The sequence below is a fragment of the Mustela putorius genome, unplaced genomic scaffold, assembly GCF_011764305.1.
Source record: "Mustela putorius furo isolate JIRA1106 unplaced genomic scaffold, ASM1176430v1.1 tig00000460_pilon_pilon_pilon, whole genome shotgun sequence".
Taxonomy (NCBI): domain Eukaryota; kingdom Metazoa; phylum Chordata; class Mammalia; order Carnivora; family Mustelidae; genus Mustela; species Mustela putorius.
In genome coordinates this window covers 8,209,919-8,233,114 of record NW_025421389.1, presented here as the reverse complement: position 1 = coordinate 8,233,114, position 23,196 = coordinate 8,209,919, and positions in this window count along the sequence as shown.

Below are 23,196 nucleotides of genomic sequence, written 5' to 3'. Positions count from 1 at the left end.
AAATAAAAATATTTTTTAAAATCTCATAATTTATTTATTATGTATGTGTATGCGCGCGTGCGCGCGCGTGTGTGTGTACACTATTCAGACATGAGAAAGAAGGAAACCCTGCCCTTGTGACATCATGGATGGACCTTGAAGGCATTATGCTAAATGATATGATCAGACAGAGAAAAACAAATACTGCACAATATCATTCATATGTAGAATCTAGCAAAGCTGAACTCATAGAAATAGTAAAATGATGGTTCTCTGGGGCTGCAGGGATAGGTAAATGGGATGCCAGTTAAAGAGTACAAACACCTAGTTATAAAATGACTAAGTTCTGGGTAACCAATGTGGAGCAGGGTGATGATAACTAACTCTATTCTATTGTATAATTAGAAGTTGCTGAGAGAGTTAGTAGATCCTACGTGTCTTCACCACAAAAAATAAATGGTAATTGTGTGAAGTGGTGGAGGTATTAACTAACTCTACTGTGGCAACCATTTGGTTATATATAAGTGTATTACATCATCATATTGTACAATTACATTTATACATGTAATTACGTCAGCTTTATCTCAGTAAGCTGGGAGAGTTCCTTAAGGAAAGGAATGGGTTATATTAAATTCCAGTTCCCCTGTGGCTAGTGGTTTCTGGCATGAGAAGTACTCGCCACAGGTTCACTGAAAGTTCTCACTTCAACACTGACATATGAAAACGTTAAAACTCCATCTTGAAGCTTTAGGGCTCCACAGAGTGGCAAGGTGAGTCAGTAGATTTTTGGTGTTGTTGCTGACATTTAAGTTTGTGCAAAGACTTTCTCAGTCTAATTATTTTCTTATATTTCTGAATCATATTATCTTCTTTCTGGTGCATTCTGGTCTTAAGGGTAAACAAAGACCCTTCTAGAAATCAATGAACTGCCGCCAATGAGAAGAAAAATAATTGCACTTGGAGCTGAGTAAGAAACTGGAAAAGAAATATATTCGTTTTTTCCCCATTTTTTTTTTTTTTATTGAGGACTTAATATATTCTTGACACAGTACTGGTGCTGGAATAAAATGGTGAGCAAAACAAAAAATGGCTTTTTCTCCTGAGACATTTCTAGTCTAGTGGGTGAGAGAGGAAATAATGAAATAGTTACAGACACACACACTACACACACACGTTGACACATAATAAATGTGCTCTGTGCAAGGTGCCGTGAACACATGTGGCAGGGGGAGCTATGTGGGAGTCCAGTAAGATTTCCTGATGAGGTGAGATTTGATTTGAGGAAGGAAAGATGAAGGGTTACCTGTGTGGGGTGGAGGAGAGAGGGGTGAAGGACAGAGTAACCACAGACACAAAGACTTTAACATCAGAGGAAGGACTAGTGTAACAGAGAAAACCCTCATCTCCTATTTTATGCTTCTTATATACATCATACCAGTAGATTATTGTTTTCTTTTCAGGCACAGTAACCTCCATACATATAACTGAATGCAAACCAGTACACCTGCCATTCATCTTACACACACATTTATTTACATACAATGATATGCCAGTGAATTTTTTTAATATCAGGTTCTCTGTGTGTAACAAGACTTAGACTAGTCTCAATTCTGAATGCAGTACATCTGAATCACAGGGGGAGTTAACCTATTAAATTGGAATCTCTAGGGAGAGAGCCGTAGAATGGGTATTTTAAGCAAGTTTCCCAGGTGAGCTCTCAAAATGAGAAAATCTAAATCAAACATCTTATTCTTCCAATTGTCGTTACCTCCATAACTTGCACCATCAAACTGCGCTCAAACCAAAAATCTAGGATATATTTTTGACTTACCATCCCTCACCACCCACATACAATCTACCAGAAGACTCTACTGTTTCCAGGGTATCATATAACCAGTTCTCCCCAACTTTGTTACCATCCTCCTCCAAGCCGCCAATACTGCTCCAACTACTCTATCCTAATTCTGTAACTATGCCACAATAGCTCCTCATTGGCCTTCCTGTTTCTGACATGCTTTACATAGTTGCTGGAGTGATACCCAAACACACACAGACATACAAGCAAAACCCATCATTTCACAACCCATTGAAGTTCTTGACTCATTTTAATTCACTTAATTCTTAATAACTCTCCATTGGGATACTTCTCTCACTCTGATTTTCTGATCCCTATGTTCAGATACAGGGAGGGCTCAAGGTCACCGGAAGTGAAGTCAGGATTTTAACCCAGGTGCTCTGACTCTGGAACTTGCATGCTCAGTCTCTGAGCTATACTACCTTTAATGAATACATTTTTATTCAATTCTAAGATGCACATTTTTTCACTTCAAAATATTTGAAATTGTAAATGTGTTTTGTAATCAGTGGCATATCACAGTTTAATTGGCATCATTTTTTTTATGTTACATAAAATAATGGCATGTCTTAAGAACTGATGGCTCTTAGTTGGTGAAATACAATAGTTGTTGAATGAATGCATGAGAGTAGGTCAGTGGAGATGCCCTGGCCATCTCTGCTTTAGTCTTTGCATGCAGTCTTTGCATGTACATACACAGCACATTGAATACCTTGGATAAAAATCAATAGAAACCTATATAACTGTTACTATTGTTCTCAATCATTTATGGCTCCAATTAATTATATTTCAACTTATTTAACAACAAGAACTTAAGGGAAAAATTACACTAGAGTAACCCACCATTTGACGTTCCTTGATGACTATTAAGAATTTTGGACATTCAGGTATGTCTCCCAAAGTACTCTTGTGGGACTTTTTAAAGGCATTAATTTCACCCATTCTCCATTCTAGGTGGTTTGAACTAAATGCTCTTAATTTTAGTCACCATTGTTATTCTCGGTGAGTCACATACTTGTAAATACAGCCAGTGTTTACCTGTGTGAGAGGGGAAAAAATCGCCACCAGGTAGATATACCATGCTTGCCTTTCTACTTATTTGCATGTATTTTATCCATCGCTTTATGTGGATAACGTGGATTGGACATCTGGAGGTTTGCAGCATTATAATCAGTGAGTGAGGAATATCTGCCTGTAGAAACGTATTTTGGTAATGGTACTAAAAAATAAAAATTTATACTCATCTGTTCTTTGCAATTTACAAAGCACTTTCACATACTCCTGTTCTTTAATTTATTTAAATCTCTCCATAACTATGTATGGAGAGAGTTGGCCTTTCACACTCTGAATCTTCTTAATTGTACCTCTGTCTGAATACTCTCTGGGCTCTGAAATGACTACTTTAGACAAGTGCAGAGTCATGATTTAGCCACGGAGATACTGGGTCAAGAGTCTCAGCAAATTCTGGAAGTGCTTTTCTGAGTAGTAATGAGCCTGCAACTCAATTATTCAAACATTAGTAAGACCAGAGCTTACTAATACGGGTTCCCTGGCACCTGGAATACAAAGTTTGGGTCACAGTAAATCAGCAGGGCAGGGCCTGGGCAGCAAGAACCCCTGAGCCTGTAGCATCGAACTGTGAGTGGCTTTGTCCGTTTATCCTGGTATGCTATGTGTGCCGACTTCCTAACAGATCGAAACTTCCGTCCGGGCCCTGTCCCTTCAGCCATCCCTCACTGCACCAGGATAGCAGGTATTACTGGCTGCCGTCTACATGGGGAAGGTGCCACAAAGCTGTGGGCGAAGTATGCGCCCTCTTGGCTTCAGGCTAGGGCCCTGCATCTCCCTGCAACGTAGATGTTAAAACTAATTCACTATCCATGTCTGGACATTGTCACTTCCCTGGACATTCCATGCCAACCCAGGGGCTCTGAAAAACATGGGGCTTTGGAAGACTTCTAGGAATAACTGCTGATCCTTGGACAAGTAAACTTCAGAATATGAATATACTACACAACCCTCACTCTGTCTGCTTCTTGTCTCACAGTGACACAAAAGGACCTTCACAGGCTCTCCCCTTGGCTAAGATGAATCTCCCAGGTGAGATTTCCAGGTGGGACAGATTGGAAAACCTCCCGTGTGGTTAACCCAGCACCATTGAGCAAGAGCAGGTGGCTAAAACCCATCTCAATACAATGTGGGTACTAGCCCTTTACGTTAAACGTGATTAGCAGCCCAGCCATTAAATAGCTGTAATGCCAGAGACCTTAAGGCCCTCCAGGAACCCCCAGATTCTGGGAGTTTTTACCTCCTATTCCGTTTAAATCCAAGAGGCTTTCGCCCTACTGGCAGCTCCAGAGTTACTGCTGAGGCTTAGGGAGAAGCTGTTATGAAAAGCTGAGGTTGTTGCTAAGCAAAGGAAGTCTCATGGAGGCAACTGACAGGGTAAAAGCAACACCTGGTTAAACTGAAATTGACATGAGAGCTCCTCTAGGCTTTAAGCTGATTTTGTAAGGGTTAGAGTTACATCCGCCTAATATTGAAAAGGCAATAAGCATAGAAAATCACAGTCCCTCCAGACATGCATTTTCCTAGCAGGGGGTACACAGTGAAAAATACGGCAAACCACAAGAGTGCATTTGGGTACTGGAGTGTGAGAGGGTCTCCACATGTCTTCAATGCCCAGGCACCACAAGTCCTTTCTTGGGGACAGGGAGCTGTGTGGAGAAGTAAGCTATTGCGCCTTTATCATCCTCTGCTGTCCTCACCCAGAGAACAGAATCTGTGAAGAGAAATGGCTTCTCCTGGGTAAAAGGCCTTCAGAAATGCTTGGTCTGGGTGCCTGGGTGGCTCAGTGGGTTAAGCCTCTGCCTTCGGCTCAGGTCATGATCCCAGGGTCCTGGGATCGAGTCCCGCATCAGGCTCTCTGCTCAGCAGGGAGCCTGCTTCCTCCTCTCTCTCTCTGTCTGCTTCTCTGCCTACTTGTGATCTCTGTCAAATAAATAAATAAAATCTTAAAAAAAAAAATAAATGCTTGGTCTGAAGACAGGACTTCTGACATCTAATGTGTAGGTGGTTTTGAAGAAGAAGAACTCAGAAGAGTTGGTCAGTAGGTCTTTGTTCCTTTGGGAGCTCTTCCCATGGGCTCAGTCTCGTGTTAGGTACGTTGGAAGATTCAGGGGGATTTGTTTCTGGTCGTACCCTCAAGGCAGCCTACTTAAAACAACACTGATGCCCAATATAGATTTATTTAAAAAGTTATCAGAGTGTGAGACTATGTCAAAAGAGATGGGTGTAGGGGGTATGGGTGGCTAGAGGGTCAAGTAGGCCGTGAATAGGACTCAAGTTGGGACAAGAAGGTAAGTGTTTCCAGCAGGGAAACCACATGAGGCAATCTCCATGGTGGAAGTGAATAAGGTATGAAACCATCCTTTAGAGGACAGAGTTTGTAAAAGATGGCTGAGCACTGCTCAGTTGCCTATCTCTACTGCACATCAGCACAGATCATAGCTAAAGGACACGCAGACAAAAGCACTCAGCTTATTGCTATAAAGCCTTGACTATAAACACCCAGGTAGAACTGGTAGCCTTGGAGCTGGGCTGGCTCTCCCAGGGGCACAGTCCTACCTATTGCCTATTACTTAAAGAGTTATTAGCTAAAGAGTTGAAGGTGTTGCTCCTGTTCTAGACCTTAAGCTACACCTGATTCTGTTTTCCCTACTAGAGTGGTAAATTCTAATGCAATAAAAAATATATATATATAATAAAAACTAACAGAAGGGGAAAGGCAAGATACAGTCTAAGACCTGGTACTTTAACCAGAGCCCAGTGCCAGGGTAGAAACAAGGCCTTTACTATTGGTATAGCAGGCCCATCAATGGATCAGGACAGACTGCAATCTGAGAGGAGTTGGCTTTGCTTTGCCAAGCTTTATATGCTTAGCACTGAGTATCTCCTTTTTCTCTCCAAACCAATATCCTTCCTCTTCCACCCATTTCTGCACCCAGCGGGCTTGTCCTAACTGCCAGCCTCAACTAATCCCCTGTGAATTTGGCTGAATTCAGGCTGAATTTGGCTGGTGGCAGCCCTTCATTCCCTGGATTCCTCCCTTGAGGCCTGAAGTCAGCAGTAGTTACATTCTTCCGTTAAGACCTCGGTGCTCATCAGCTGGCTCTTGACGCAGTAATAGATCTAACCAAATTCCCATAGCCAGTCCTTGGTCTTGAACCTTCAGGCCAAGGAATAGAAGTGGCAGCTTCCCACTGTCAGTAGACCTGGGGTGTCTCACCATCCCTTGATAGTTTTTCTTAATCCCAAACACATCACTATACTTGATATTTCCATTAATCTTTTTTCAACTGTGCTTTTGTATGGCCCCTCCTCTTGCAAAAACCTCTCAATGACCTATAAGTTGGTTATGGAGCAATACAGGAGGCTCTAGGGGGATGGTGACTGGGTTATCAAATAAGGACAGGGACATACAGGAGGCTTATGACAGGGGCTCCATACCAGCAAGTATGGAAACATTTCCATATTTTAGTAGCCACGTAAACATACAGGTGGGTGCTGGGCATTCAAACCATTAACTGTTCAGACTGTTAACTGTTTCTGTCTCATTTTTCAGATAAAGAAACCAAGACTCAGGAAGGTCAAATGAAATGGCCCATTATAATTTTCCTGTCTGCAAGGGTTTTGGGCTTCAGCTTACAATTCCTTTTTAGGATGGTGAATGCCACATTCTATATATAAAACCATGACATATAAAGGAAACATGTAAGAAATTCTTTCAAAAGGGTCAGAACCCTGACCGCATTTATGTTCTTTACCTGTGATTTTTTTTTCTCTACTGACTCAATGAATTTAGTTTCTCTGCTCCCTGGGAAGAACTTATATCATAGCAGAGACCTTACCTAATTCTTTGTTTTGCTACAATGTCTAACATGTTTTGGACATTTAATGAATGTCTATGAATAGCACCTATCCATGGGGGGCTCTGCCTTCAATGTGATCACTTGCTGTTTCATATACAGACGTATAACACAAAATAAGGGATTGCCTTTATTCCATATAAAATCATAGATCAGCTCTTGAGAGGCCTTTCAGAGATCGTAAAGCTCAGCTCCTCATCTCCAGCCAGGACTGGGTTTGAACTGTAACAATCAGACCCTTGTTTCCCATGAACACCTCTGCCCAGGTCCCTGGAGGGCCCTTCCCCAGCTCTGGCTGCTCAGCAACACAAACATTCCTCCCCCTGTCGGATAAGAGTCTCTTCCACCACTCTCCCTGCTGCAACAGTGTGAATACAGTGGGGAAAGACACCAGTTATAGGCCCGGCAGAAGGAAACTGATCACAAATGAAACTGAACCAAGTGAAGAATTATGGGGAAGAGCTGAAAGGCAATGGGTTCATTCCCCTGTAGTCAGACACAAAGCATGTACATTTTTAAGATTTTTTGGAGGCGGTCATGAATTCACCCATCAAAGGGACCAATCTGAGCATCCACTGTATTTCAGGCACTGACTCAGGCTCTAAGGATGCAGAAATGGATATGAATATCAGAATAAGATGCAGAAGTATGGATAGAGGAGAAGGATATAGGAATGAATCTTGAACGGAAGGAACATTCCTTTTAAAACCAAGGGCAATTAGGGGTACCTGTGTGGCTCAGTTGGTTAACTGTCTGCCTTTGGCTTAGATCATGATCCCAGGGTCCTTGGATTGAGTCCTGCATCAGGATCTCTGTTCACTGGGAACCCTGCTTCTCCCTTTGCCTGCTGCTTCTCCTGTTTATACTCTCTCTCTCTCTCTCTCTCTCCTCCTCTTCCTCTCTCTCTCTCTCTCTCTCTCTGTGTCAAATAAATAAATAAAATCTTTAGAAAAATGATGACAATTAGAAAACAGTGCCTCAGTTTGATGTTTATTCCCTTCCATACATCAAAGAAGACATACTACAGTCTATGGCTTGAACAAGATAGCCCTGTCACCCCCTGAAGGATGTTTGCTTACCAGCAGGCGAACTAGAGCTAACCAATAACTTTTTCTGATAATTATGCAAATACTATGGTACTGATAGCATTGGGTTTTGGTGGGATTAAATGAGTTAATATATATAAAAGGCACTTTGAATAGTGCCTGGTCTCTGGTAAGCAATATGAGTATCACAAATGAAAAGCATGGTGTGAACTGAGAGAAAAAACTAGGGACATAATCTGTTCTTGGGGATGAGAAAATTTCTCCTGGAGAAAATTACATTTAAGTAGGGATCTAAAGAATGTTCCAGGGTTAATCAGGCAAAGGTTGGTTGAAGACCAGGAAGGAGCCTTCCAGGCAAAGGAACTGGCATTGTGGAGACACCAGAAGACAAAGAGCATGGGGCAGGAAGGTTGGTTGGACTGCAGAAAAACAAGTGAACCGTGAGGGATGAAGCTGGAGAGGTCCTCAAGGAGCAGGTTGTGCAGAACCCTGCAGGGCTGGGTGGGGGGTGAGTCCAATCAGTCTCCCTGGAGCACTTCCAATCCCTTCTGTGCATCCGGCATCCTATAATTCTGAGGTCCACTTTGGCTCAGGCTTCTGTTGATATGCTTACAGGATGGGTCCTGGAAGCTGAGTAGAATCTGCCTGGGGCAAAGTCATATCTGAAAGCCATGCTGTACCCAGTGCAAGATCCCCAGTCAAATCATCCAGGGTCTTTCTTATTAAAATTTGTTTATTTCCATTACCTGCAGAATGAAACTCTCAGACAACTAGAGAATTGAAAGACCTTGAAGTCAAGATCCAAGGACTATCACCTCCCAGATGAAGATTGGAGGGATTAATACTGTGGGGGCCAGCACCTGAGGCACAGAAACAGTGTTTGAAGAGAAGGAAGTATTCAAATGCCTAATGTTAATGGGAACTTCCTGGGGAGATACCCGAAGCAGCCCGAAAATTGGTAGGAGACACAGTTTTGGGGATGTGGAATCTTTCTCACAGTAGCAAAGCTTTCTCAAAGCTCCGATTACAAGTAGGAGATGGAGACCGAGTCTTCTGCTCTGGTTAATGCTGCCTTCCCTCTCATCCTTGCTAATGGGGCTCTTAGACCCTGCCAGACTTGTGTCCAAGGGGTCAGTGCCACTAGGACACTTTTCAGGTGACGTTTGTCCCACCCAGAGGGCACCAGCAGCAGGCCAGCTTCCAGTGCCCATATGCTTTTAAGCCAGGACAAGTCACCTCTCCACCCAGATGTTCAACATGCCCCAAGCAGGAGCACTTTGTTTTTTCCTCACAGGACATAAAAAGTTTGCTCATCCTTTCCTGAAGACAGACAGCACAGCCTCCCCTATTCCTGGACCTCATTCTTCTTCTTCTTCTTCTCCTCCTCCTCCTCCTTCTTCTTCTTTTTTAAGATTTTATTTATTTATTTGACAGAGATCACAAGTTGGCAGACAGGCAGGCAGAGAGAGAGGAGGAAGCAGGCTCCCTGCTGAGCAGAGAGCCCAATATGATGCGGGGCTTGATCCCAGGACCCTGAGATCATGACCTGAGCCAAAGGCAGAGGCTTTAACCCACTGAGCCACCCAGGCGTCGCCCAGAGGGACTTCCTTCTAAAGGACTCACCCAAGCACTTGTTTGGTGTCTAAGAGTGGCCGCTCAGTGATTCAAAGAAGACTTTTCTGAATTTCCAGTATTTAAAGTAGCTGGCATTACCTCAGCAAAGAAGGAAAGTATCCACATCTATTCATCTATTTCATCTCAATGGCAGACCCTATGCAAAAGGTTTTAGAACAATCCTGGTCAAGAAGACTAGTTTTAGAACATTCACTTTCAGCCTTGGTAGACTAGCAAGGGCTGGATTTATCCTTCTGCCTTGAGGAACTAGAAACAAGCTGAATGGAGAACCCCAGATTTCAGTCATTGAATAATAAAGCCAAAGCATCATAGCACAGTCATCCCCAGGAGAAGGAAAATAAAGGGGTGAGGTTAGTGATCAACCCAGCTTACTCTTCAGAAAGAGTTCCCAGGCTTTCCTGCAGGGGAGCAGGGGCCCAACAGTCATTTCCTGAGCTAAGTTTAAAGGTCAGGGAGGCTGACACCGCTGGAATCACAGGTAAAGTATCAGAGAGAAGGAAGCGACACAGAGAAAGAAGGCTCTGGGGATGCACACAGGTTCCCATGGAGTCTTCCCTTGGAAAGTGACCCAGTGACCATGTGTGTGCATGTGAGACCAAGGCCCGGGAAGGGCTGCCAGCATGGAGCAGGCAGAGAAAAGGACCACACATCCCACAGGGATGGGGGTGGTTCCTGGCCCACCAGAGTGAAAAGTCCTCCTTACACAGAACTGCTTTTGAGAATAAAGAAAAAGATCTGCTGCTCAACACAGCAAGCTTGCGCTCCCTACTTAAGGAACAGCCCAACTCAGGTGTTTCCTGTCAACATCAGGACTGTCTATAATCAGTTGTGAACATTTGCTAAAGCAGGCCTTTCCACATTGGCTTCTAAGAATGCCCTGGAAAAAGTATACTTGTTTCTTAATGACTTTGTCCTGGAAGTCACACATTTATCATGTCATCTGTTATTGTTTGGGAAGGAACTGTCACATCGGCCCATCTACAACAGTCTTCCCAAGAAGCCTCTTCTTGGCATCAGTGAGTCCTGGTTTCTGCAACAGACAGTAAGAAAAGTTGGGCAGAATTCTCCCTTTGTTTCAGTGACTGATCCTAGAAAGAAAACTGAGGAGTAACAGGTAGAAATTATTATGGCTGCCATCTAAATATCTAATTGGGACTTTAGAAAGTCACCCCAAACTACAAGTACATCGCTTATTGTATTGACAGCCTACCATGCCATTGCCAACTTACCCATGCAAACCTAGTTTCATAAGCTCCAGCCAAACTCTGATGAACTGACATGGACCGTGGAGGATTCAGTTCTATGTTTGCTCTTGAAATCATCATGATCATTTTATCAGTAACTGACATTTGAGGAAAGAAGTGGCAAATTCATATTTAAATAAAGTAGCCAAAATTAGAGAAATGCTTACTTTTTTTTTTCTTTTGCTCGTAGACATGATGTGCCCCCTGTTGTCATTACCAAAGTGTTAAAGTTCAAAGAAATATGCATTTGAATCCTTATCTGCCACTTGTTCCTTTCTGCTCCATAGTTGTTTCCATCTGGCTACAGAATCTTTGGAGTAGGTCAGTGTCAGGAACAACTGGATGGCTTCATGATGACACACAAGTCAGATGAAGGCAACTTCCTTGATGGTCACCCCTCCAAAATCTTCCAGAGCAAACCAACAGAAATGTTAAAAACATTTTTGGTTCAGTCTCATGACCATTTTCCCTAATAGTCCTATAAGGCTAATCCTGGTGCAGCCATACACCTGGCCATACACCTGGTTTTAGACACATGAAAACAAGGGAGAGACTGCTGCAGCTAAAATTGAGGTTTGTGAACACAGAAAGAGTGAGTATAAACTGAAAGTGGGTGGTCCTAGCTCAGCCTACACTGACTGTGAAGAGGTAGGACTTGTAGCACCCCAGAGCTTTATTCGCATGAGAGGAAAATAGGACTCAAGAGGACCTTTGTGTCCTAAATCCTGGGCAAAAGATGAGAGACAAGTCATTGGCAGGCCCTGATGGTGTTGCTTCTACTCTGGCCTTGAATTTGGTCTGAGCCCCATGAGGGGGAGCAGTCTCCCCACTGTCTCTCTGTGCGCATGTGTGCGCGTATGTATGTGTGTGTGCGTGCGTGCGCGCGTGCGCGTGTAATATAGCATGATGTTGTGGCCTCTCAGGGATTTTTTTGGTAGCCTGAGAGACAATGTTTTAAATATCACTGGACATTCTCACAAAGGCAACTAATAGCAGTAGAAATCGTGTGGGGCCTCACCATGCAAGATTGGTCACCAACACCATCAAGGAAGTTACTGTAGAAGGAAAAAGAAAACCAGGGGATCTTGGGTGGCAGAGATGGTTCAGGAAGTTGGGCATCAAGTTGTGCAATTACTCAGAGAGGAGGCTTGGCAAACCATGCTCATGTCTCAGAATCCCTGAGGCATAGGGTAAAGTCTGGGTCATTAGAGTTATGTAATTAGTGATCAGGTGTCATATTTGGGGGATTCTGGGTCAGCACCCCTTTGGGTAATGACTAATCACAATTTTTAGAATAAAGGACTAGAGCCAGAGGTACACTTTTGCCACAGTTGCCAAACTGTGGCTCCATTGAGCATAGGTTTACCTTCAGCAGCTGGATCTTGGCATATCACACTACAGGAAAAGACAGGTTGTTGGAACTACTTTGATGTTGGAATGGGTGCCCCTAAGGAATGTACTATTAGGAACTAGATATATCAAACAGGGAGCAGGACCTATGTGATTTTTTATGAAGTCTCTAAAGTGGTAAAATATATTAAAATCTCTCAAAAGCATCAAGAGAGGAAAAGCCCTAGAGGGTAATGTGCATGTCAGTTTCTATGTACACCCAGTTTCTAAACCTTTAGGAGATATTGCTCAACCTATACAGGAGGTCTATGGCAGATGTTCCAAGAGGATGTGTGAAATTCAATCTTGGACAAATGCCATCTTGGAAAAATCTGACCTGATGACTGCCTTTTTGAGCAGGATACCAACTCCACTTCCACTCTTTGCTTTTTTTTTTAACCACACCCTTAATTACACATTAAGGGCACAATGTCCTTGATCTGCTCAGGAGATATGATTATCTTAAACATTTCCTGTCAGGTGGTCTACCAGCACACACTCCCCAGCCTCTAGGGCTATAAAAATAGGTCTTACAGGAAGTGGCGTTATAGAGATCTACTCATCCTGCAGCAACCCAAGACATGCTTCTGTCTGTAAGGCCTCTTAATAAACCATTTCTTATCAAATTGGGCTACATGGTGCTTTTCTTTGGTCTTATGGCTCCTCTGGCCTTTGGAGGTCATTTTGCATATACGTCTTTTGCATGAAACTGAGGACATCAGGCTGTGTCTATTGTGTATGGACACCCATGTAGGCAACGTGGCAGACAGTGAAGCCCAGAGCAAGGTCCCAAGAGTACCCACAACTACAGGAGATATTATGAAGTGCAATGACAGTGCCTAGAAAGGAATTTTTAAGCTGTGACTCTAAAAAGGCATTTAGATATTACAAGACTGGCAGGTCCCTGAGGCAAAGCAGGATAATAATATTAAAAGTCTTCAAGTTCCTGCACAAAAGGTCACCTGTGACTTTAAAACTGCTAATGCCTCAGTACCTGTCGCCAAGGGCTTAACTTCACTTAAACAGCAGCTAGTCTTGTAGAGGCTGTAAGAACGTGCATGTCAATTTTCTTGTCCATGAAACATGGGCAAAGAAGACCCTGCACGAGTGTTAAAATTAGAGAATCATCTCCAGGAGGCCATGCAGAAGTGGGTATGGGATGGAGTTGAACAAAGGGGTTCAAATGGATCTCTTGACATTAGACATGCCTTAACCTAAAATGGTGCTATGAAAGTCTGCATTTGGGGGTGGATGGTTGCTGTTAGTAAGGGTAATTCTTGAAGAGAAAGAGAAACAGTTAGTGACAGAGGCTCTCAAGTAAGGGGAGAAGTCAGGGAAAGCAGCAACTGAAGGCCCAACTCTGGCTTCAGGAATAAGAATTGATGTGGATGTTAGGACATCCTGGGGTGGATCCATAACCCTGAAGGCTTTGTGAGGGAGGGCAGCCAATTTTGTGGCCCACGTAGGGGTTTCTGGATATAAATCCCACTATTTTGCTAAGGAACATGAACATAAGCAAATCAGCCAAGGACACAACACCCCAGTCTCCTTGGAGACAGGTTTGAAGAAGAACATTGCATTTTAGAGGATTTAGACTTTCCAGAGGAGGTCCTTGCAGCTGCCTCTCTAGCAACCAAGTTCATAGGACATACCACCCAGTCCTTGAAGAGGAGCCTCCCAGAAAGTGCCCTAGGACTCTGAGTATAAACGCTTCTATTTTGTGCAAGGTAGATTCCTCGGTTTCCTGTTGCTGCTGTAATAAGTTCACACACACATAGTGACTTGAAACAATATAAACTTATGATCTTATCATTTTGCAAGTCAGAGGTCCAAAATCAGTCTTGCTAGGCTAAAGTTCAGGCGTCAGTGGGCTGGCTTCCTCTGGAAGCTCTGAAGTCAAAAACCCCCTCCTTGCCTCTTCCAGCTTACAGAAGATGTCTGCATACTGAAGATACTGTGGCCCCTTCCTCCAACTTCCCAGCCAGCACTGTAACATCTTTGACTCTCCCTGACCCTCAGGTGTCTGCTTCCTTTGTCACATGGCCTTCTTAGACTCTGACTTTCCTGCATCTTCTTCAGTGTGGTTACACTGAGCCTCCCCCAAATAATCTAGGGTGTTCTTTTCATATTAAGGTCTTTAATCACACTGGCAAAGTGCTTTTTTGTCAACTAAGGTAACATCTTTGCAATTTCTGCTGATTAGGACTTGGAAATCTTTGGAGATGTGTGGGGGATGTCATACAACCTAGCACAGTAGGCAGAGTAGGATGCTGACCATAAATCCTTGGTGATTCTGAAGTCATATCCTCCCGGAAGAATGATGGTAAACCAGAAGGACCCAAGGTGGAAGCCAGTATGTTACTTTCAAGTAAAGGAGTTCAGAAAACAGTTCTTTGAGTAGTGTCTTTCTTCTTTATGGATGAACAGGACCCTAGAGAGGTCACGAAAATGCAGCAACATGGGGCAGAGGGAAGTGCATTTCTGCCTATACCAGATATTGGTATTCAGTGGTAACTCAGCATTCTGTTTAGCACAGGGTTGGTAGAGTACTGCATTGTTTCCATTATGATGATAATTATTAAAAAAAAAAAAAAAAAGAGAAACAAAAAACAAACAAACAAAAACCACACACACACAAAAACCTCCTGAAGTGGGTGTATGGGGTGAGGGGCTTCCTCTAGTTATGTAGGATATAGATTAATGCTGGAATTAAAACCCACAATGGTGAATTTAAAACAAAACAAAACAAAACAAAAACCTGGAGCATAAATTGGGTCTAGGAAACCACACCCATCCACTGAGTCAAAACTAATTTCCAGACACTCTCTTTACTTAAACACACACACACACACAGACACACACACACACACACACAAAACAAACAAACAAACAAACTGCTAGCCAAGAGAGCTTGAAAACAGCCTCTCCAGCACAGGGACTAGTGGACAATGACTGTCGCATTCATTCTAGGAAGGCAGCGGTGCTGGGCTAGAAGAGCCTTGGGTAGGTGGCTCTGTTTAAGAAAGCCAAAACTCTGCTTTATGCTCAGAGTAATTTACAGTGTTTCTGGAGTGGTAGACAAGGAGGAGCAGTGCCAAGAACCCCTTCCAAACAGGACTGGCTGCTCAGCCGCAGGAGTGTGCCCAGCAGATATCCCAAAGCTATCAGCTACTTCAGGGTCAGTCATAAGAGCTAAGAGCCACCCCACTCAAGGCCATGCCCTTCCTGGAACAGTCCACATGCAGTGACAGTAAAAGGAGATGTAAAACCATAGCCACTTTAGATGGCAGTGAAACTCTCTGAAAGGCAGGGTTTTCTCCAGAGCTCCCTACCGTCTTGACCAAGGCTCTCTTGACCCCTCCTTCTGTCCTATTCTGCTTTGTCTCCCTTCTCTTCTTAGGTGTTGATCTCTAATAAATATCTTGTACCCAAAATAGTACATGGTTTAGTGCTGTTGAAATAAAGTCACCTTACCTCAGAGAAGCAGGTTCTGTAGGACCTGCTTAGTTATTGAAATTGGGAGCACAGATGTACCTGAGTGACCCGAGGCTCAGTGACAAGAAAGGGCATCATCCTGAGAGGAAAAAAATCTAGATGTGGAATGCTTATTCAAACCCAAGCATCCAGGGAAGATCTAGTTGTGGCAGGGTGTGCTATGATGGCAAGCTCCTTGGGACCAGCCACATGGCATTGCGGTATGCTTTGAAGGAAAGCAACTGAGCTTGTACTCATGAACGAAAAAAGTAGTAACCTTGGAGACCAGGCATGCAGCCCCACTGCAGTGCTAGCAGGATTTCATCTGGTGAAGCCTCTCAGCACAGACAAGAGCTGTTCTTAGCAGTGACAACACACTGCAGCGGAGGAATGGCAGAAGGCTGGGAGGGTACTCCTTTTCTCTCTCTCTTTGCCTGGCAGTTGAGAGAACTATTTCCTCCCCTCATTGCTCTGTTGGACAAAGTATGTTTCTAGGGTCTTGGATAATTCAGGAGGCTGGACCTTTTAGAGAGCAAGGCCCTACATCCTATTAAGGTTGGCATGAGGGTCCTTGGATCACTAATTTAAAATATGAGAGAGACGGGGATGTATTTGTAACCAAAAATGATAACACAGGTCATAAGGCTATATCATTTGATATTCAGATTGACACTATCACTAATGTATAATATGAAATTAATACTAACCCTTAGAGCCTTCATTTCCCATCTGTAGAAAAGAACGTGTCATTTGATTTTCTCTCAATATAAGAGCAATTCAAGGAATATGGGTCATGAGTACACAGAGTGGGGCAATGGGCACACTGGAGTTAAATTCTTCAGAACAGAGGGTTGGAGACTGAAGGAAGACAAACCTTTAGGTTCAGATGAATGTTCTGGAAGGCCCCTCCTCTCCTTTTCACATCCTGGCAGCAGGTTGATTACAGCAGACCATAAGGCATATGTTTCTCCATGCAATAAATTTAGGAGCTCAGAGATTTTGTGTAGACTGCTACTCTTGCTCATAAGTTGTAATTCACTAATCTCACAAGGAAGTTTGGGTATCATTAGCCCACATCACTGTACTAATTTGCAGTGGCAGTCAGTTTTGAGACATGTCACAAACAATTTGTTGGTAATAGTAAAGTAACAAATATTGCCAATGATTGCTTTCTTTATAAATTAGATTAATGCATTAAGACTTCTTTAGCTGTAACTGAGAGATAGCCAAATTGAATTTGTTTGGGTAAGAAGAGGAATTCAAAGTCAGCTCTAAGTAACTGCAGGGTGTCAACCAGGACCTGAACCCAATGTCCCCAGGCATGCTCCTTCCACCTTTCAGATCTATTCCTTTCTGCCTGTTGGAGTCATTCTCACTGGAGGCAGTCCTCCTCATGGCAGAAAACTCAGCAACAGAGAGTTCAAAAACCTCATATGTCACACATTTTGCGAGAACAATCATCTTGATCTCTGTTTCAAGTTTTATTTTGGACATCTCTAAGACATTATTTCTATCTGGGTGTATTTAGGTCATGCAGCCATGGTCAACTATGGCCAAGGTATGTCATATTCCTGTTTACCTTCCAACAAAAGTCCACACCTCCCAGATAATCTGCATCTATCAACCAGACCCAATCTCCAAGTTGTTTAAGGAGCCATTAGACTGGCCCAATCTTCCACCTCTCTCCAACACTCTCTATATTCTAGTCTGGAACTTACAGTCTGTCAGTAGAAATCCCCCTTCATCATGAACCATTCCCTAGAAGTGACTTTCAGATTCTAGAAACTCTAGAGGATACCACCTATCCAGTTCCTCTCAACTGGAGGCTGATTTTTGTCTCTCTCACTATTCCCCTATACCGCTGCATCTATACTACTTGCTCTCTCTGGCAGCCTCCAAACCACTTCTTTCTTACTCAAAATCTCTCCAAGCCTTGGAATTTGTCCATTAAACTATAACTACCATTGTCCATCTTTGTTCCCCTCATTCATTGACCTACTGGTCATTTCACCTCATTCATTAGAAATTTGAGCACTTGCTTCATTATCATCTTCTCTACCTTCATTATCCTAAACTTTGAGGCCAATTCATCAAACATCCTGCTGTTATATTTGGGTTATCTTTGAGCCAGAAGGAACCACATTGGATATAGAGGACAAAAGAGAAGGGAAAGTTTTAAAAGACATGGAGTCGTCAGCACAACCTTGAATTATGTATAATTGTTCTATAGATCATGTAGGGAAGGACATACAGAAAAAAGAACAGTAGGGACAGCCTATCAGAGACTAGAAATAGCCTCATCTATTTTGAAAACAAAGTGATTTTGATTGGCCAATGAGGGGAAATAAAAGTGTGAGAGAACACAAGAGAGATTTAAATCAAGGAGGGCTATCTATGCCATATTTAAAGAGCATCATTTTTTGGTTGTTTTTACAATGGAGGGTAAGAGAATGGTTTAGCACCTGCACATGTCTTGATCACTGTGGTTTGCACATTATACAACAATTTGCTTCTCAGTCTCTCTCCTTTGACTATGAATTCATGAGGATGGAAACTGTCTTATCCATCGTTATAACTCCTTTATCTAGCAGTGCACACACAGTGGGTGTTCTGTGTTTACTAAATGAAAGAGTCAACTTGTGAGATACGTGAAAATTACTGTTCATGAAATTATTTATAAAGAAAAATATAATGAAAAACATGCAGCAAGTTCCAGATAATAACCTTATAAACAACTTTAGAAATGCAGCCAATCCACATCCCTAGGTTTAAGATTTTGTGACTTTGACAATTTTTAAGCCTACTCTAGAGAACGTGATTAAGCTGCCTTGTGTTGAGTTTGTGAACAGGGCTAATACCTTACATGGCTTTATTGGTTTACATTCTGCAAGGTGCTTTTCAGGTGAATTATTTTATTAAATCCTTTCCATCAAGTTGGAGAGAAGGAGAGGTAGGTCTTGTTATTATCCTTACAATGAAGAAAGTAAGACAAAGATTTTAAGCCATTTTGCCAAGATTATATATAATAAATAAGTGGTAGGGGCTGAACTTAAGCTGTAATCTCTGGTTTTGAGTACAGAGATTCCTCCATTGCTTTGCACTGCCTCTAGATTACAGCAAGGATGTCTGACATTGCAGACAGTATAGGTAACAAGTGAGGTTGTTAGATGGCACCACTATAAAAAATCCCAGGCAAAAGCCATCTGTGCTAATAAGTGTGTGGATTGCCTACAAAACCTGGCAATACTTTTATCCTTTCACTGTGTATGCTACTGGTCAGACACTTGTATTATGTCTGGTCTGAATCTGAGCCATTCAAGAGAGATGTGCAGAAATGTAAAAGGGATTCAGTCTATTGTATCTGATCTAGGAACGAATATTATAGGGAGCTTTACGTTCACCATCTCCACAGAGGGCATAGCCTCACAGGAAATTAGCAAGTTGCAGCAACACAAATATAGGCTAGACCAAAGAAAAAACTTACTGATTGTGAGGACTATGGGATGCAGGGAATGTGTTTTCAAAGCAGGATATGAAACGCTCTATCACTACAGATTTTAAGAATAGGAGAAATCTTGTTCAGAATACATTGAAAAGCCTGGAAACTGAAGAATGTACAAAATTGGCTCGGCTTCTCTCTCCGCTGGGGTAAAATTTGGCAATGGTAACCTTGGGGCTTACCCTGACCTTTACCTTTCCATCTCTCTCCCCCTCCCCACCTTATGTTATTTTGTAGTTGCCTTACTACAAGTAAATTTGTTTTGCTCTCTTGATATTTTAAAACACATGAAGTATGATCTGGGTTTATATTCCTAAAGAAAATCTGCCATCTGAAAGGTATCCCATGTCAATGATACCACAGGTGAAAACAGAAAGAAACTAACCATCTGTCTCTTTCCTATCTTGGTTCATCTCTTTCCTATCCAACCCATAACCATGTCAGAAATATCACACAATACACAATAGTTTTAATAGGGTGTCAGTTATCTTTTCACTTTTTAACAATTGCTTTATTCTATACTCTTTCCTAGACTCAAAGCGATTCTATTTTTCTTTCTTATTTAAAATGTAAACATATACATATGCATATATGTATATCTATAGTTCTTTAATGCTTTTCTCCTTATATTATGTACACTGTTGTTAGTGTCTATATGACAGATATCCAAACTGACTCAACTTTTCATCTTCCTGCACCTATGCCCCCTTGAGATGTGTGACTCATAGACCTTCCACTTTCAGTCTTGACTCAGCTTTGGGACTCCATTAGCTTAATGTGATGCAAGCAGAGGCTTTAGGAGTGTTGGGACTGAAGTATTTTCCTCTCTTGACATTCTCCTTGAAGAAGAGGTTGGCCTGCTGAAGAATGAGGGGCCATACACAGAGATTAGCAGAGATAAGCCACTCTACTGCCAGTCCCTTTAGAACAACTGGCTTGCCAATTGCCCAAGAGGGACTTGAGTCCACTCTAGATCATCCAAACCCTGGCCAACTCACCCACTGACCTCAGTCTTAGGAAAGTCCAGCAGAGATAAACCAAGACAAGTTAACCTAGACTAAAATAACCACCAGCTTATCTTCAGAATCATTAATTAAATATGTGGCTGTTTTAAGCCATGCAGCTTTTGGATGCTTTGTTACACAGCTATAGGTAACTGATAGAGTCTGTAAACTTAGAGATGGCAGGATTTGTTGTGAATCTCCCCCATTTTGAGTAGATATTGTTTATTTTAGGTGAAAAAACTAAAAATTAAAAATACATACAGAAACTAATGAATCAAACAGCCATGGCGAAACACCAAGGTTTTAATATTGCATATTTTTCAGGTAATTTAATATAGAAAAAGTTATAGATCTAAGTTGATCTCTCCCCAAGCCCATTCTCCTTCTAACTTCCTTTTAGCAGTTATTCTCATAAATTTGATATCTATTTATTTAGTCTGTCCAAGCTCTTATTAAAAATATATGCACGTGTGTCTATGCTTCCTTTAGGTAAGAATGTTTTCTTGATTCAATGAGACTAATGCATATTAAATTATATACAGATTTCCTTCATATATTGATTTTATTTTTTCATCCTCCATTAATGCACATTTGGTATTGCTTTCAACAATAAAACTATGTGTCTATAAAGATTCCTGTACATATTTCCTTGCATTTATATGAGGATATTAATTAGAAAGTCTTTGAGACTGGGGAGGAGTCAAATGGTGGAGAAGTAGCAGGCTGAGACTACTTCAGCTAGCAGGAGATCAGCTAGATAGCTTATCTAAAGATTGCAAACACCTGCAAATCCATCAGCAGATCGAAGAGAAGAAGAACAGCAATTCTGGAAACAGACAAACAACCACTTTCTGAAAGGTAGGACTGGTGGAGACGTGAATCCAAAGCGAAGGGAAGATAGACCCTGGGGGGGAGGGGCCGGCTCCCGGCAAGCGGCGGAGCAACGGAGCACAAAATCAGGATTTTTAAAAGTCTGTTCCACTGAGGGACATCGCTCCTGAGGCTAAACCAGGGCGAAGCCCACGCGGAGTCAGCATGGCCTCATCCCACAGGGTGACAGAAGGATCGGGGGTGTCTGAGTGTCACAGAGCTTGCGGGTATTGGAACGGGAACCCGGCTACAGAGACAGAGCCGACAGTAAGCTCACAGCTCGGTGTTACCTTGAACCAATCGCAGGCTTGGTGAGCTCGGAGCGCGGCCGGAGGTCAGGCAGACGGGAATTACTGGGCGCTGTTCTCTGAGGGTGCACTGAGGAGTGGGGCCCCGGGCTCTCGGCTCCTCCAGGCCAGAAACCAGGAGGCCGCCATTTGTATTCCTGTCCTCCGGAACTCTACGGAAAGTGCTCAGGGAACAAAAGCTCCTGAAAGCAAAGCCGAGCGGATTACTCAGCCCGGCTCCTGGTAAGGGCGGTGCAATTCCGCCTGGGGCATAGACACTTGAGAATAACTACACCAGGCCCCTCCCCCAGAAGATCAACAAGAAATCCAGCCAAGACCAAGTTCACCTACCAAGGAGTGTGGGTTCAATACCAAGGAGAGCAGCAGAATTCCAGAGGAGGAGAAAGCAAAGCACGGAACTCATGGCTTTCTCCCTGTGATTTTTTAGTCTTGCAGTTAATTTAATTTTTTCCTTTATCATTTTTTTTCTCTTCTTCTGATAAAATTTTTTTTAACTTTTACCCTTTTCTTTTTTAACGTGTTTTAACTAGTTTAATATATATATTTTTTCTTTTTTATACTTTTCTTTATTCATTTTCATTTTTTTAATTCCTTTCGTTTTTTTTTTTCTTTTTTTCTTTCTTTCTTTTTGAACCTCTTTTTATCCCGTTTCTCCCCCCTCACAATTTGGGATGTCTTCTGATTTGGTTAAGCATATTTTCCTAGGGTTGTTGCCACCCTTTTAGTATTTTACTTACTGCTTCATATACTCTTATCTGGACAAAATGACAAGGCGGAAAAATGCACCACAAAAAAAAAAGAACAAGAGGCAGTACCGAAGGCTAGGGACCTAATCAATACAGACATTGGTAATATGTCAGATCTAGAGTTCAGAATGACAATTCTCAAGGTTCTAGCCAGCCTCGAAAAAGGCATGGAAGATATTAGAGAAACCCTCTCGGGAGGTATAAAAGCCCTTTCTGGAGAAATAAAAGAACTATAATCTAACCAAGTTGAAATCAAAAAAGCTATTAATGAGGTGCAAACAAAAATGGAGGCTCTCACTGCTAGGATAAATGAGGCAGAAGAAAGAATTAGCGATATAGAAGACCAAATGACAGAGAATAAGAAGCTGAGCAAAAGAGAGACAAAAGGCTACTGGACCATGAAGGGGAGAATTCAAGAGATAAATGACACCATAAGACGAAACAACATTAGAATAATTGGGATTCCAGAATAAGAAGAAAGAGAGAGGGGAGCAGAAGGTATACTGGAGAGAATTATTGGGGAGAATTTCCCCAATATGGCAAAGGGAACAAGCATTAAAATTCAGGAGGTTCAGAGAATGCCCCTCAAAATCAATAAGAATAGGCCAACACCCCATCACCTAATAGTAAAATTTACAAGTCTTAGTGACAAAGAGAAAATCTTGAAAGCAGCCCAGGAAAAGAAGTCTGTAACATACAATGGTAAAAATATTAGATTGGCAGCTGACTTATCCACAGAGACCTGGCAGGCCAGAAAGAGCTGGCATGATATTTTCAGAGCACTAAATGAGAAAAACGTGCAGCCAAGAATACTATATCCAGCTAGGCTATCATTGAAAATAGAAGGAGAGATTAAAAGCTCCCAGGACAAACAAAAACTGAAACAATTTGCAAACACCAAACCAACTCTACAGGAAATAGTGAAAGGAGTCCTCTAAGCAAAGAGAGAGCCTACAAGTGGTAGATCAGAAAGGAACAGAGACAATATACAGTAACAGCCACCTTACAGGCAATACAATGGCACTAAATTCATATCTCTCAGTAGTTACCCTGAATGTTAATGGGCTAAATGCCCCAATCAAAAGACACAGGGTATCAGAATGGATAAAAAAACAAAACCCATCTATATGTTGCCTCCAAGAAACTCATTTTAAGCCCAAAGACACCTCCAGATTTAAAGTGAGGGGGTGGAAAAGAATTTACCATGCTAATAGACATC